The 13777-nt window shown below is 41.4% G+C and overlaps 1 pseudogene across 1 annotated transcript; it reads right to left on the bottom strand.

The window, feature by feature from the left end:
- Positions 1 to 6434: 6434 nt before the first annotated feature.
- Positions 6435 to 6903, bottom strand: LOC308614427 (large ribosomal subunit protein uL23-like; annotated as a pseudogene). The gene has a single exon. The product of its transcript is annotated as a large ribosomal subunit protein uL23-like (transcript).
- Positions 6904 to 13777: the final 6874 nt, after the last annotated feature.

Here is a 13777-nt window from a genome sequence, read left to right as displayed (position 1 = left end):
ATCTTTCATTTCGGCACACGAGCTTCTCTCTAGTTGTGGCGTGCGGGTTTTCTCTTCTGTAGTTGTGGCACGCAGGTTCCAGAGCGCGCGGGCTCTGTAGTTTGCAGCACACGGGCTGTAGTTGAGGCGCGCAAGCTCAGTAGTTGTGGCGCGCACGCTTAGTTACCCCACGGCATGTGGGATCTTAGTTCCCCGAACAGGGATCGAACCCGTGTCCCCTGCGTTGGAAGCCAAATTCTTTACCACTGGACCACCAGGGAAGTCCCGAGCACACATATTTAACCAGTCGCCTGCTGTTTGTTGAACATTTAGTTTGTTTCCAATTTTTAGCTATAATAAAAGGAAACAATGAGAGCAATCTTCACATAAGTTTTCCTATTTGAGGCATTATGTATTTCATTAGGAGAAATTTCCAGAAGTTTTATTACTGGATAAAATAGTATGCAAATATTTTATTTTATTTATTTATTTTTTGGCTGCACTGGGTCTTTGTTGCTGTGCACGGGCTTTCTCTAGTTGCGGGGACCAGGGGCTACTCTTTCTCACTGAGGTGGCTTCTCTTGTTGTGGAGCACGGGCTCTAGGTGCGCAGGCTTCAGTAGTTGCAGCACGCAGGTTCAGTAGTTGCAGCCTGAGGGCTCTATGGCACACAGGCTTCAGTAGTTGTGGAGCACGGGCTTAGTTGCTCTGTGGCATGTCAGATCTTCCCGGACCAGGGCTCGAACCCGTGTCCCCTGCATTGGCAGGTGGATTCTTAATCACTGCGCTACCAGGGAAGTCCCTGAAAATATTTTAGACTCTTGATATTGTCCAGTTGCTTTTCGAAAAGCTTTTAACCAATTTACATTCATTCCAGAATGGGTGAAAATTTCCATTTTACCCAGCATGTGTCATTTGCTAACATAACAAAGCATTTATTCTATATTTCAATGTGTATGTCTATATTTGAGGCTTATATTTAAAAAAAAACCTCCCCAAGAGAACAACAGTAGGCTTGACTAAAAGTTGGCCAAGTTCCTCAGCCCCTGGAGATCTTGTCCAGTGGTGGCAAAGGCCCAGGAAAAGAACCCCAAGGAAATGTGCACCAAGGAGAAAAGGAGGTTTCCTCTGAAGGCCTCAGGCTAAATGGGCCCCAGCCATCCTCCCTGGGCCTTTCTAGGGAGGGGCTCTTCTCCTCCAGCTGCCTTGGGTTGGAAGTGACCCAAAGAGAACCAAGAGCACATGATCCCAAAGAGGGAAAACAGGACAAAAATCTATTATGCATAAACAGGAGCTTGGAGCCTCTCCCAAAATTCTGGGTGAATCTACTTCCCAGCCCTTGGTCCTGACCCACAGAAGCCTCTGGCTGTGCTGACCACCCCCATCAGATGTGCCTCCTCCATACCCCATTCCCATAGCCTTGGTTTTTTAGATTGCTTTTTTTTTTTTCTTCGGTACGCGGGCCTCTCACTGTTGTGGCCTCTCCCGTTGCGGAGCATAGGCTCCGGACGCGCAGGCTCAGCGGCCATGGCTCACGGGCCCAGCCGCTCCGCGGCATGTGGGATCTTCCCAGACCAGGGCACGAACCCATGTCCCCTGCATCGGCAGGCGGACTCTCAACCACTGCGCCGCCAGGGAAGCCCTTAGATTGCTTTTTAAATTACTAAAGAGCTACTGGTACAGCATAAACAAATACTATAGAAACAAAAAATGGCAAATTTGGAAAGATTCCCCCTCACCTCCTACTTCCATTCCCTTCCCCAGAGGTAACCTGATAAGTGTGTATCCTTCTAGATCATTTAACAGTGCTAGTGTGTGTGAGATTGTATGTGTATGCATACAGGATGTTTAAAATATACAAATGGAATCATGCTATATGTAGTTATCGCCAACTTGCCTTTACCATTTAACTTTAAAGTGTAGACCACTTTCTGTGTTAGTTAGTATAGAGCTGCCTGATTCTTTTTCATGGCTGCATGATAATCCATTGTATATAATGATATCATATAATGTAACACATTTTGTTGTTGGATGCTTCACTTGCTTCTCATTTTTCTCTTGGACGACAGTGCTGCAGTGAACTCATTTGTGTGCGTGTTGTTGTGCCATCTACCTGACTTTGAGTGTTGCCACTGCCAGAAAACTCCTGGCATTGGGCTTCAACTATGCATACCCTAGCGTGTCTCCGCTACGGCCAGTACTCATTTAGGCTTTGGAGGAGCTCGGCCAGGCTCAGTCCTGACCTCTGCTCTCATCCTATTTTTCTGCTGTTGTGATCGAGAATACCTTATGGCCCAGCGTCCAGAGTTCTGACAACACCACCACATCATGCAAAGGTGCAAAAAGTATGGCTAGTGTCCCTCTGACCGTTGGGAGGGAAAAAAAGAAGGCCAGCTTTTCCCAATGCAATCCAGTTGGAGAAAGTCTGAAAGTGGCTGCCTATCAAAGTGGTTTTCAAGATCCTCACTCTTTTGCCCCTGGGAACTGACATAGGAGATACAGGGAGCTGAAGTGGTGTTAGAAGCTCTCCAAAACAGCAGAGGGAGCCAGGGAGAGTGTGTGTGTGTGTGTGTGTGTGTGTGTGTGTGTGTGTGTGTGTGTGTGTGTGTGTGTGTGCGCGCGCGCGTGCGTGTGTGGCCCTAGACTAAATGTCCTTGGCCCGTGGGAGATAGCCAGTCCTTGATCTAATGTGTTGTTGTACTTTTGTCCTTTAAGATTTTCAAGCCCCCTGGTCCTGTAAGAAGCAGTAAGGGCTAATGAGAAGCAGGCTGTACTCTAGGAAACAGGAAATCTGGTTCCATTTATGACTTCATCGGGCCCTACCATGGAATTTTGAACAGCTTCAGTTTGCTGCCCTGTGCTTTGGGTCTTTTGTCTAGAGGTGCCATCTGCATCTTTAGGATGCTGGGGTTAGAGTTCTTGTTTTTCCTGCAAGATAGTGCTAGTGTCATTGGCTGTTAAAAATGGGACAGGCAGGGGAGCTTTGCCATTTGGAGGAGATGTTTGCTGTGTTTGGCTTATCCTGCTTGCGTGTTTCCTTCTTTTTTACTTTCTGGACACACAGAATGAACATATGTTTGTAGTAGTGGAGGCAGGGGCTGAACTTCCCATGTGGCAGCCTCCTGAAATGTATTCTTGCACGCACAAATGCAAAGGCAGATGTTGACCTCCTCTCTCAACCCTTTGGGAACTCTCTGGGGAATGGTGGTGTGGTCACTGTCAGAGCAGAGCAACAAACAAGGCTGCTTTAATCAGGGGTGAGCTACGTTTGAGCAGTACTAAAGTTACTCATGGAAAAGTAATTTATTTAGACAAATCAGGATTTTAAAGCTTTTCATTGAAGTGTAACTTACGTGCAGAAAAGTGCATGAATTATAAACATACAGCTTAGTGAATTTGTGCAAAGTGAACACACCTATGTCACCCATGTAACTCCTACCTAGGTCAAGAAGTAGAATATTATTGGCACCCCAGTAGGCCCCTGTATCGCCCCCTCCCATTTACTAGTCCTTTGAGGTATAACCACTAACCTTTCAACACTTTATATTAATTTTGCCTGTTTTGAACTTTATATATATTTGTGAAATTTATTCACATTTTGCATAGATTCTGTTCATTATTCTCATTACCACATGGAATTCATGAAAGAAATATACCACAGTCAACTTATCCATTCTATGTCGGTGGGATTTGGGGTTGGTTTTCATTTGGGGCTATTGCACATTATGTTGCTATGAACAGTTTTGCATGTACCTTTTGGTGCCTGTGGGCACGCACTTCTGCTGTATACATTCCTACAGGTGGAATTGCTGAGTCACAGGGTTTGCATACATTCAGCTTTTTTTTTTTTTTTTTGCGGTACATGGGCCTCTCACTGTTGTGGCCTCTCCCGTTAAGGAGCACAGGCTCCGGATGCACAGGCTCAGCGGCCATGGCTCACGGGCCCAGCTGCTCCGCAGCATGTGGGATCTTACTGGACCGGGGCACGAATCCGTGTCCCCTGCATCGGCAGGCGGACTCTCAACCACTGCGCCACCAGGGAAGCCCAGGAATGTAGTATTGTTATGGGACAGAGCACAGGGCTAAGATCAGGCCCCAGACCTCTGGTCACCTCCCAGGCTTGGATTACAGGGGAGCCAGAGTAAACCACTCACCCTCTGTGTTTCCTCAACTGTAAACTGGAAATAATCAGTACCTGCTCTATTCCTTGCTGTGGGTGGGAAAGCCCTCTGCAAAGTCTCAAGCTGCATGAATGGAAGCTGTCATTAACATGGAAGCAGGGGAGGGAGACTTCTAATTATTAATGAGAACTAAAGAACAACTATACTGATGTGAATTTCCATTTCCAATGAAGAATCCAGAGGTTAGATTAACTGCTCTGCTAGACAGAGTGGTATTGCCAGAGGGGCCTGTAATATTATTCTCTCAGACCCAGACACATAGAGTAACCTCCCAAGCCTGTCCTCCTCTGTATGTTACCAGAAGATTCCTCACCTGCTTGGAGCCCCAGGGGTCCTCCCAGTTTTTCCTCTCAGTCCCCAAATGCCCAACTTCTTTGTTTCCTCTGCATCTTCCTGAGTTGTCCTGATGTGGAAAAACTGTTTGGCTTGGCTCTGCCCAGCTGGACCAGTTTTAAGGCACCAGGAAAGCCAAAGGACATGAGCATTCCACACCCTCTTGCATTATTGAATGTCAAGTTTGAGTAATGTCAGGGAGGTGCTTTGGTCTCACAGTGAAGCTAAAAGTTCACAGCCATTTATTCTTCCAAAGTTTGTACTATGCTAACTCAGGGGCTGTAAAAATTAATAATTAATTGAAAGTCGTGTCAAAACCTCTTCCATCCTATTGGTTCCCAAGCAGATAGTCACACAAGTAGATGGCAGTGCCCTCTTCTGGCCAAGGCCACACTTGCATGGCTGTAGCTAAGGTGGGGGGCTTGTGACACGGGGCTGGTTGTTCATTCGGGAGCAGGCTCATCTTGGGGTTAGTCTTGGGTAAATCACATTTGGGGATCCACCCTTCCTTTCCTCTTCAAAAACGAAAGATCACAACTATGATGGTTAGTTTTATGTGTGGTTAACGTTTAAATCAGTACTTTTTTTACTCTCCGAATGTGGCTGGGCCTTATCCTTAAGAGCAAAAACGGAGGTTTCCCAAATAATTTCTCCTTCAAGGCCGCAACATAGGAACTCTGTGTTTCCAGCCTGCAGATTTTGAATTCAATACTACAGCATCAACTCTTTCCTGAATTTCCAGGCTGCCAGCCTGCTCTACGAATTCCAGACTTGTCAGCCCTCACAATCGTGTGAGTCAATTCCTTAAGATAAAACTGTGTGTGTGTGTGTGTGTGTGTGTGTATACAGTTGACCCTTGAACAATGTGCAGTTTAATCCAGTATATAGTCAGCCCTCGTATCCATAGTTCCTCCACATCCATGGATTCAACCAACCACAGACCGTGTAGTACTGTATTTACTATTGAAAAATATCAGGTAAAAGTGGACCCATGCAGTTCAAACCTGCATTGTTCAAGCGTTTCAACTGTATGTATGTGTGTGTGTATATTATATGTGTGTGTGTGTGTGTGTGTGTGTGTGTGTGTATCTCCTATTGGTTCTGTTTCCATGGAGAACCCTGACTGATGCAAAACCTAGTCCGAATTCCATTTTATATCAGTGACATCTCATTTGAATATATTGAATGTAAAGAGACATGAAGTATATAGCAGGTGACTTTCTGAGTTCAGGTTTAAGTTCCGGTCCCATTTCACGTACTAGCTTCATGAACTAGCTACTCAGTTATATTTAGCCTTGGTTTCTTCATTTGTATAAAGGAGAAAATAGTAATATTTACTGAATAGGCTATTATGAAGATTAAATAAGACAAAACATGTGCGTAGAATAGTGTCTGGCTCAGAGTAAGTACTCAGTAAATGTTAGTTACTATTATTAAGAGTCTTGAGGGGAGTTGTCAAAGAAGGGGATTTACAGAGTGAGGGGTACATGGCAGGGGAGCTAGTCTTGCTCACCTCCCCCACTTCTCTCCCCAGACTCTCATGTACAGGCAGTCTCTGCTTTTCACTACCTGTTCCTGGGGGATATTATAAAGCAACTTCTTATAGAGTGTCCTGTTTCTTCCCATCAGAACCCAATCAAGCTTAAAAGTTGCATTCCAATTTAATGGACTAAGCCATTATTACGTCACAAAAGCAAAGTACAATAAGTCTTGGTAATTATTTAAAACAGCAAAATTATTCTTTTAAGTCTTAATATGGGGCTTCCATAAGATTTAATCTTCAGGCCACAATACAACTTACCATCAATTAGCAGTTTTGTTTGCCTTCTGACAATTTAGAAGGACTTTCACACGATGATTTAGTAGGTCAAAACCTGTGTTTTTTGGTTTTTTTTTTTATAGGGAAAACTTTGGTATTTAGAATTAGCCAGCTGACCTCAGTTTAGATGATCCCAATTTTGTTGGCAATATCCAAAGCATCATAGTCAGGACCCAGTTAAACATATGCCTTCTTCTCTCCATTAGGCTTGATCAGGGTATTGACCTTAGCCATGTCAATGTCATAGAGCTCCTTCACAGCCTGTTTAATCAGGTGCTTGTTGGCCTTGACATCCACAATGAACACCAGTGTGTTGTTGTCTTCTATTTTCTTCATGGCTGACTCAGTGGTCAGGGGGAACCTGACGATGGCATAGTGGTAAAGCTTATTTCTCCTAGGGGCGCCCTTCCGAGGATATTTGGGCTGCCTCCTGAGCCTCGGTGTTTTGGGCCATCGGAAGGTAGGTGACATCCGGGTCTTTTTTTGTGTGGCTGTGGATGCCTTTCAACACTGCTTTCTTGGCCTTCAAAGCTTTTGCTCTGGCTTCAGCTTTGGGAGGGACAGGGGCTTCCTTCTTCACCTTACGTGCCATCTTCGTGCAGTCAAAACCTGTTTTTAAAGTTAGCCAGATGATTATATCTAGGTGGAGGGATTTTGGTTTTAAATATATCTATATACATAGTTATTTTTAAATATATACATAAATATCTACATAGATATATTTGTGTTTCCTTCAGTGACTCATCAGAAGGATCCATGAGACCCAATAGCAGGTTATATACTCACTGAGATTTATGATAACAAAGGTACAGAGCAAAAGCAGCAGGAGAAAGACATGCATTAATGGCGTCCAGAGAGGTTCAAAACAGGCTTCCAATGTCCTTCCTTCTCTGAGGTCACACAGGAGTACTCTTTCACTGTTGACTACGAACACATGTGAAATGTCTTTTCCCATAGAAGCTGTTTGAGTCTCAGTGTCTAAAGCTTTTATGGGGAGCTCGTCACATAGGTATATCCTGTTATGCAACCAACCATGACAACCGAAACTCAGGACCTTAATAATGAAACCAGGTGCGGATCGTAGATTTTGATGTTTGTGCAAAGCAACCTGACAAGCAGGTATGATACAGTCCATTGCTCCAGGTGTGTATAACAGACCCATCAATCACTAACAAAAAGAACACTCTAAGCCCACATTCCCAGCGGTTGGCCAAGGGTTAATCATGGGTCCTTGAAGACAGGTAGGGAGTAGGCAACCAGACCTGCTGTGTTAACTCTTTCCTCACAGTCTGAATTTTCTTAAATGTCTATAATTCACCTCTGTTACTTTGGTAATCAGAAAAGTAACTAATAATATAAAGGCATCTGAAGTTAATGATTTTCCTTTTTAGTCATTTAATGATGCTGCTTTGTAATCGCAGTACATTTCCCTGTAATCAGCAGAGCTGCTGAGAGAAGTCAAGTCACCTTACTAGACACTTCATGGATGGCCATCAGAGCCTTCATATTCTTTGGGAAAACCATAATACAGGCTGGGACAGAGCATGTGAGACCTAGAAGGAACCACAGCAACACCTAGTTCATCTTTCCCATCTTACAGATGAGGAAGTAGGAATACTGAGCAGTGAAAGGACTCACCCAAAGTTCTAAATCTTAGGTCTTTCAATTAAAAACCTCTCTTGGTGGGGTGTGTGTGTGTGGGGGGAGGAATTGGGAGATTGGAATTGACACATATACACTATGATACTATGTATAAAATAGACAACTAATGAGAACATACTGTGTATAGCACAGGGAACTGTAATGCACTGTGGTGAACTAAATGGGAAGGAAATCCAAAAAAGAGGATATATATGTATATGTATGGCTGAATCATTTTGCTGTACAGTAGAAACTAACACAACATTGTGAAGCAACTATACTCCAGTAAAAATTAATAAAAAACAAACAAAACAGAAAAACAAAAGAAACACCTCTCTTGGTACTCCTGAAATGGGATAAGGCAATGTCTGCTCAGTTGTTTCTGACTGTCTTTAACTTGGGCAGAAACTGGGGGAGCCCTGCCTGGTAGGACTGCCTGCACCGAGTGTGCATGGTCCAATCTCCTTTGGTCTACATAGAGGCTTCGCATCTTTTGCCAGCCCCTTTCTTCTCCGGTGGCCCTACAGAAGCACCAGGACTCTGTATCTAGAGCCTTACCCATGCAGTGCCAATGGTCTGGTTTGGAACCTTGCAAGAGATTAGTTTCAGCTTTACTAAAACTTCTCTTTCTTTCCCCTTCAGTTATTCTCTTGTAGTTGGGGAGGGGTGGTGTCTCTCTCTCCCCGGTAGTTCAAATTCCTTGAAGGCCTCCTGGAATCATGTTATCAAGTGGTTATGATTGTGGGTAGTGAAGTCAAATGGTCCAGGGTTCACATACTGGCTTAGCATCTCACTGGCTTGTGTAATCTGAGTGAACTACTTAATGGAAACAATAGTACCTCCCTCATAAAGTTACAGGGAATGAAAGGAAGTAGTAACTCTTAACTAGCATAGTGTTTGGCATTTAAAAATGTTCAATAAATATTGGCTATTATTTTTTAAGTAAGTACTCCATTTATTTTGGAAAACTCTATCTATTCTCTGATCTTTCTACTCCTTTTTTTTTGGCTTCGCCGTGAGGCATGTGGGACCTTAGTTCCCCCACCAGGGATCGAGCCTGTGCCACCTGCAGTGGTAACTTGGAGTCCTAACCAGTGGACCACCAGGGAATTCCCTAAACAGTTTTATTGAAGTAATTGAGATGTAATATACACAGTACATGTTTAAAGTATATAATGTCATAAGTTTTAACATGTACACATCTGTGAAACCATAATCAAGTTAATGAACATATCCATAAACCCCCAAAGTTTCCTTATATCCTTTTGTAATCCATTTACTTGTCCTCAGGCAACCACTATGTACTCTCTGTCTCTACAGATTAGCTTGCATTTGCTAGAATTGTATATAAATGGAATCATATAGTATGCACTATTTTTTTGGCTTCTTTCACTCAGCATTATTTTGAAATTCATCCATAGTGTTGAGTGTATCTATCAGTTGCTTAGTAATTTTCCATTGTTGAGTATATCAAATGCTAGGTAGATATACCCCATTTGTTTATCCATTCACCTGATGGATATTTGGGTTGTTTCGGTTTTGAAATATTAGAAATAAAACTTTTATGAACATTTGTGTACAAGTCTTTATATGGGCACAAACTTATGTTTCTCCTGGGAGTAGAATGGGTGGGTCATAAGGTAGGTAAATGTTAAATTTTTTAAGAAACTGCCAAATTATTTTCCAAGTGGTTGTACCATTTTCCATTCCCCTTAGTAGCATATGAGAGTTGCAGCTGCTCCACATTGATGACAATAGTTGGTATGATCACTCTTTTTAACTTTGGATATTCTAATAGGCATGTAGTAGTATCTCTTTATGATTTTAATTTTAATTTCCCTAATGACTAATGATGTTGAGCATTTTAAAATGTGCTTTTTTTGCCATATATATATATATATTTTTTGCGATATGCGGGCCTCTCACTGTTGTGGCCTCTCCCGTTGCAGAGCACAGGCTCCAGACGCACAGGCTCAGTGGCCATGACTCACGGGCCCAGCCGCTCCACAGCATGTGGGATCTTCCCGGACCGGGGCACGAACCTGCATCCCCTGCATTGGCAGGCTTACTCTCAACCACTGTGCCACCAGGGAAGCCCCATATATCTTTTTGATGAATTATCTGTTCAAATTGTTTGCCCAATATTGATGGGGTTTTGTTTTCTTATTTTTGAGTTTTGAGATTTTAAAAATATATTGTGTATATAAATCCTTTATGTGACTTACAAATATTTTCTTGAAGTCTGTAACTTGTCTTATTATTCTCCTAGCACTGTCTTTCAAAGAACAGAACTTCTTAATTGTAAAGAAATACAATTTATCAATTTTTTCTTTTATGGATCATGCCTTTGGTATTATGATCCAAGGTCACAAAGATTTCTCCTATGTTTTTCTCTAGAAGTTTTATAGTTTTAAGTTTTACATTTAGGTCTATAAATGTTAGGTTAATTTTTGTGTATGGTGTGAGATATGAATCAAAGTAGTTTTTTTTCCCCCTTGGATAGGCAATATTTCAGCACTGTTAAGACAATCCTTTCTCTACTAAATCACTTTTACATGTTTATTGAAAAATCAATTTACCATATATGTGTAGGTCCATTTCCACACTCTATTTTTCCCCCAGTGATCTGTCTTCATGCCAATACTATATTGTCTTGATTACTGGGTCTTTTCCAAAGTTGTTTAGCTATTAGATTTTTTTCATTTTCAAATAAAATTTAGAATTAGCTTGTCAAGTTTTATACAAAATCCTGCTGGGGTTTTGATTAGAATAGCATTGAATCTATATGTAAACTCAGGGAGAATTGACATCTTAACAATACTGAGTATTCTGGTCCACAAATATAGAGTAGCTCTTTATTTATTGAGGTCTCCTTTAATTTCTCTCAGCTGTATTTTGTAGTTTTCAGTGTACAGGACATGCACTTCTGTCAATTTTATTGTTCTGCATTTGACATTTTTGATACTAGGGTAAATGGTACGATTTTTAATTTCAGGTTTCAGTTGTTTGCTAATATATTGATATCCAGTTGATTTTTATATATTGAACTTATATCCAGGAGCCATGCTAACCTCACTTATTATTTTTATAAGCTCTTTTTGTAGACTCCATAGGATTTTCTGCATCGACAATCATGTCCTCTATGAATAGTTTTACTACTTTCTTTTCAATTTGATTGTCTTTTATTTCTTTTCCTTGCCTTATTATACTGGCTTGAACCAGTACAATATTAAATAGAAGTGATGAAAGCAGACATCCTTCCCTTGTTCCTAATTTTAGAGGGAAAGCATTCAGTCTCTTACCATTTAGTATGATGTTAGCTATAGATGCCCTATAACAGGTTGAGGAAGTTCCTTTCTATTCTTAGTTTGCTAAGAGGTTTTTTTCTTTTAATCAAGAATTGATGTTGGCGGGCTTCCCTGGTGGCGCAGTGGTTGAGAGTCCGCCTGCCGATGCAGGGGACACGGGTTCGTGCCCCGGTCCGGGAAGATCCCACATGCCGCAGAGCGCCTGGGCCCGTGAGCCATGGCCGCTGAGCCTGCACGTCCGGAGCCTGTGCTCCGCAACGGGAGAGGCCACAACAGTGAGAGGCCCGCGTACCGCAAAAAAAAACCCAAAAAACCAAACAAAAAAAAGAATTGATGTTGGATTTTGCCAAGTGTTTTTCTGTGTCTACTGATACAATTATGATTTTTTTTCCTTTTTAGTCTTTAATATGGTGAACTACATAGATTTAATAATAGCTTTACTAAGACATAATTCATAGAGCATAAAGTTTACCCTTTTAGAGGGTACAATTCTGTGGATTTTACTATATTTATAGAGCTGTGCACCCATTACTGCAATCAAAATGCCATAACATTTTCTTTACCCCAAAGAGAAACTCTGTACCTATTAGGAGTCATTCCCTACTTCCCCCCTCTCCCCAGGCCCTGGCAACCAACAATCTACTTCTACGGATTTGCTAATTCTGGACATTTCATATGAATGGAATCATACTCAGTGTGGTCCTTTGTGACTGGCTTCTTTGACTTAGCATGTTTTCAAGGTTTATCTATGTTATAGCGTATATCAGTATTTCATTCCTTTTTATGGCTGAATAATATTCTATGGTATGGATATACCACATTTTGTTCATCTATTTATCAGTTGATGAACATTTGGGTTCTTTCTACTTTTTAGCTATAATGTTGCTATGAACATTTGTGTACAGTTGTTTGTGTAGACATATGTTTTCATTTTTCTTGAGTATATACCTAGGAGTGGAATTACTGGGTCATATGGTAACTCTGGGTTTAACCTCTGAAGAAATTGCCAGGCTGTTTTCCAAGTGGCTGTACAATTATGGGAAGGTTTTAAACTACAACTTCAATTTCTTTAAAAGATAGGGCTATTTAGATTATTTATTTCATCTTGAGTGAGCACTGATAGTTTGTCTTCCACAGAATTTGTCACTTTCATGTAAATTGTTGAATTTATTGGCATGAAGTTGTTGATATTTCCTTATTCTTCTTTTAGTATCTGCAGAATGTGTAGAAATGTCATCTCTCTCATTCCTAATATTGGTAATTTGTGTTTTCTTCCTTTTTTTTTCCTGATCAATCTAGCCTAGGTTTACCAATGCTATTGACTAGATTAGCTAATTAAAAAAAAATCTATGTGTGTCATTCTATTATGTAGAAAATTACCTTCATCCAATAGTAGCCTCTAAATACACTACTAGGCAAGCTATCCCAGGGTTCATGGAATATAAAAGATCACACACCAAATCAAAATGCTTGGATCACAAAGTTTATTAAGTCAATGTAAAACACACTGTGAGAAACAAGGGAGTGGAAATGGCTAAGTTAAACACTTAGGATAGGCACAAGTGGAATTGATAGGACTGTGCTACTGAAATCCTGGGGTGTGCTATGTTCATAGGACTTCTGTCTTTCTCTTTCTGTGCTGTATCAGCTTTCCCTGCTTGCTGGCAATGCAGATATAAAGACTAGAGTTGAGGTTCGAGCTAGGGGGTCCTATGTCAGTGATACATACTTGCTCTGTTGGAGACATGAAGTTATAGCCACAGTTGTAGCTTGTCAAATCGTCTGTTGAACAGCCATGGACGGCACATGGAGCCAGACTAGGTATCACTAATGGGTGGCCGAAATAAGGACTCATGAATATTGATATTGAATGTATCGTTGAATATTTAGTGCCCAGGCGCCCCTCATGTATGTTTATTACCTCATGTACTCTTGGTTCTTCTAGCCATTTTTCATCAATGTTTAACCCACACATGTTCTATTTACTAATTCTGACCTTTACTTGATGTATCTTATGAGTTTATCCATTCATTTCTTATCATCTACAGAATTAAATATATTAAAACTATACATCAAATGTACTAAACTCTCCCCATCTGTTATTCCTTCATCTCTCTGTGACACACTCACCTACTTTGGACATGGTGTACACTGAATAAATCTTAAAAAATAAGCAATACCCTCTTGTAGTCTTGCCATAGAAATATAATTATTCAAACAAAAAGTTCCTGTAGTTAAATACACGTGGGAACTATTGGGTTTCTTTACTGCAGGACTTGTTAGTGCCTTAATGCACTCATGTAGGGGTACCTTTCCATGAGTGATAGTACACGTAGTGTCCCCAAACTTACTGACCCATGGAACTCTACTCGAGGTATATATCTAGCAATTAGTGTTCTATAGAACACATCCTGGGAAATGCCCCCTAGGGGACTGCTCTGTGCAAGTCCTTAAAGAGGGCTGGGAAATGTAGGTGTTTCCTAAGGCAGCCATAGACTAAGCAGTTGATTTGAAATT

The sequence above is a fragment of the Mesoplodon bidens genome, assembly GCF_964165515.1.
Source record: "Mesoplodon bidens genome assembly, chromosome: 3".
Taxonomy (NCBI): Eukaryota; Metazoa; Chordata; class Mammalia; order Artiodactyla; family Ziphiidae; genus Mesoplodon; species Mesoplodon bidens.
The sequence above is the reverse complement of the archived record's forward strand: the minus strand, read 5'-3'. Positions and strand labels throughout refer to the sequence as shown.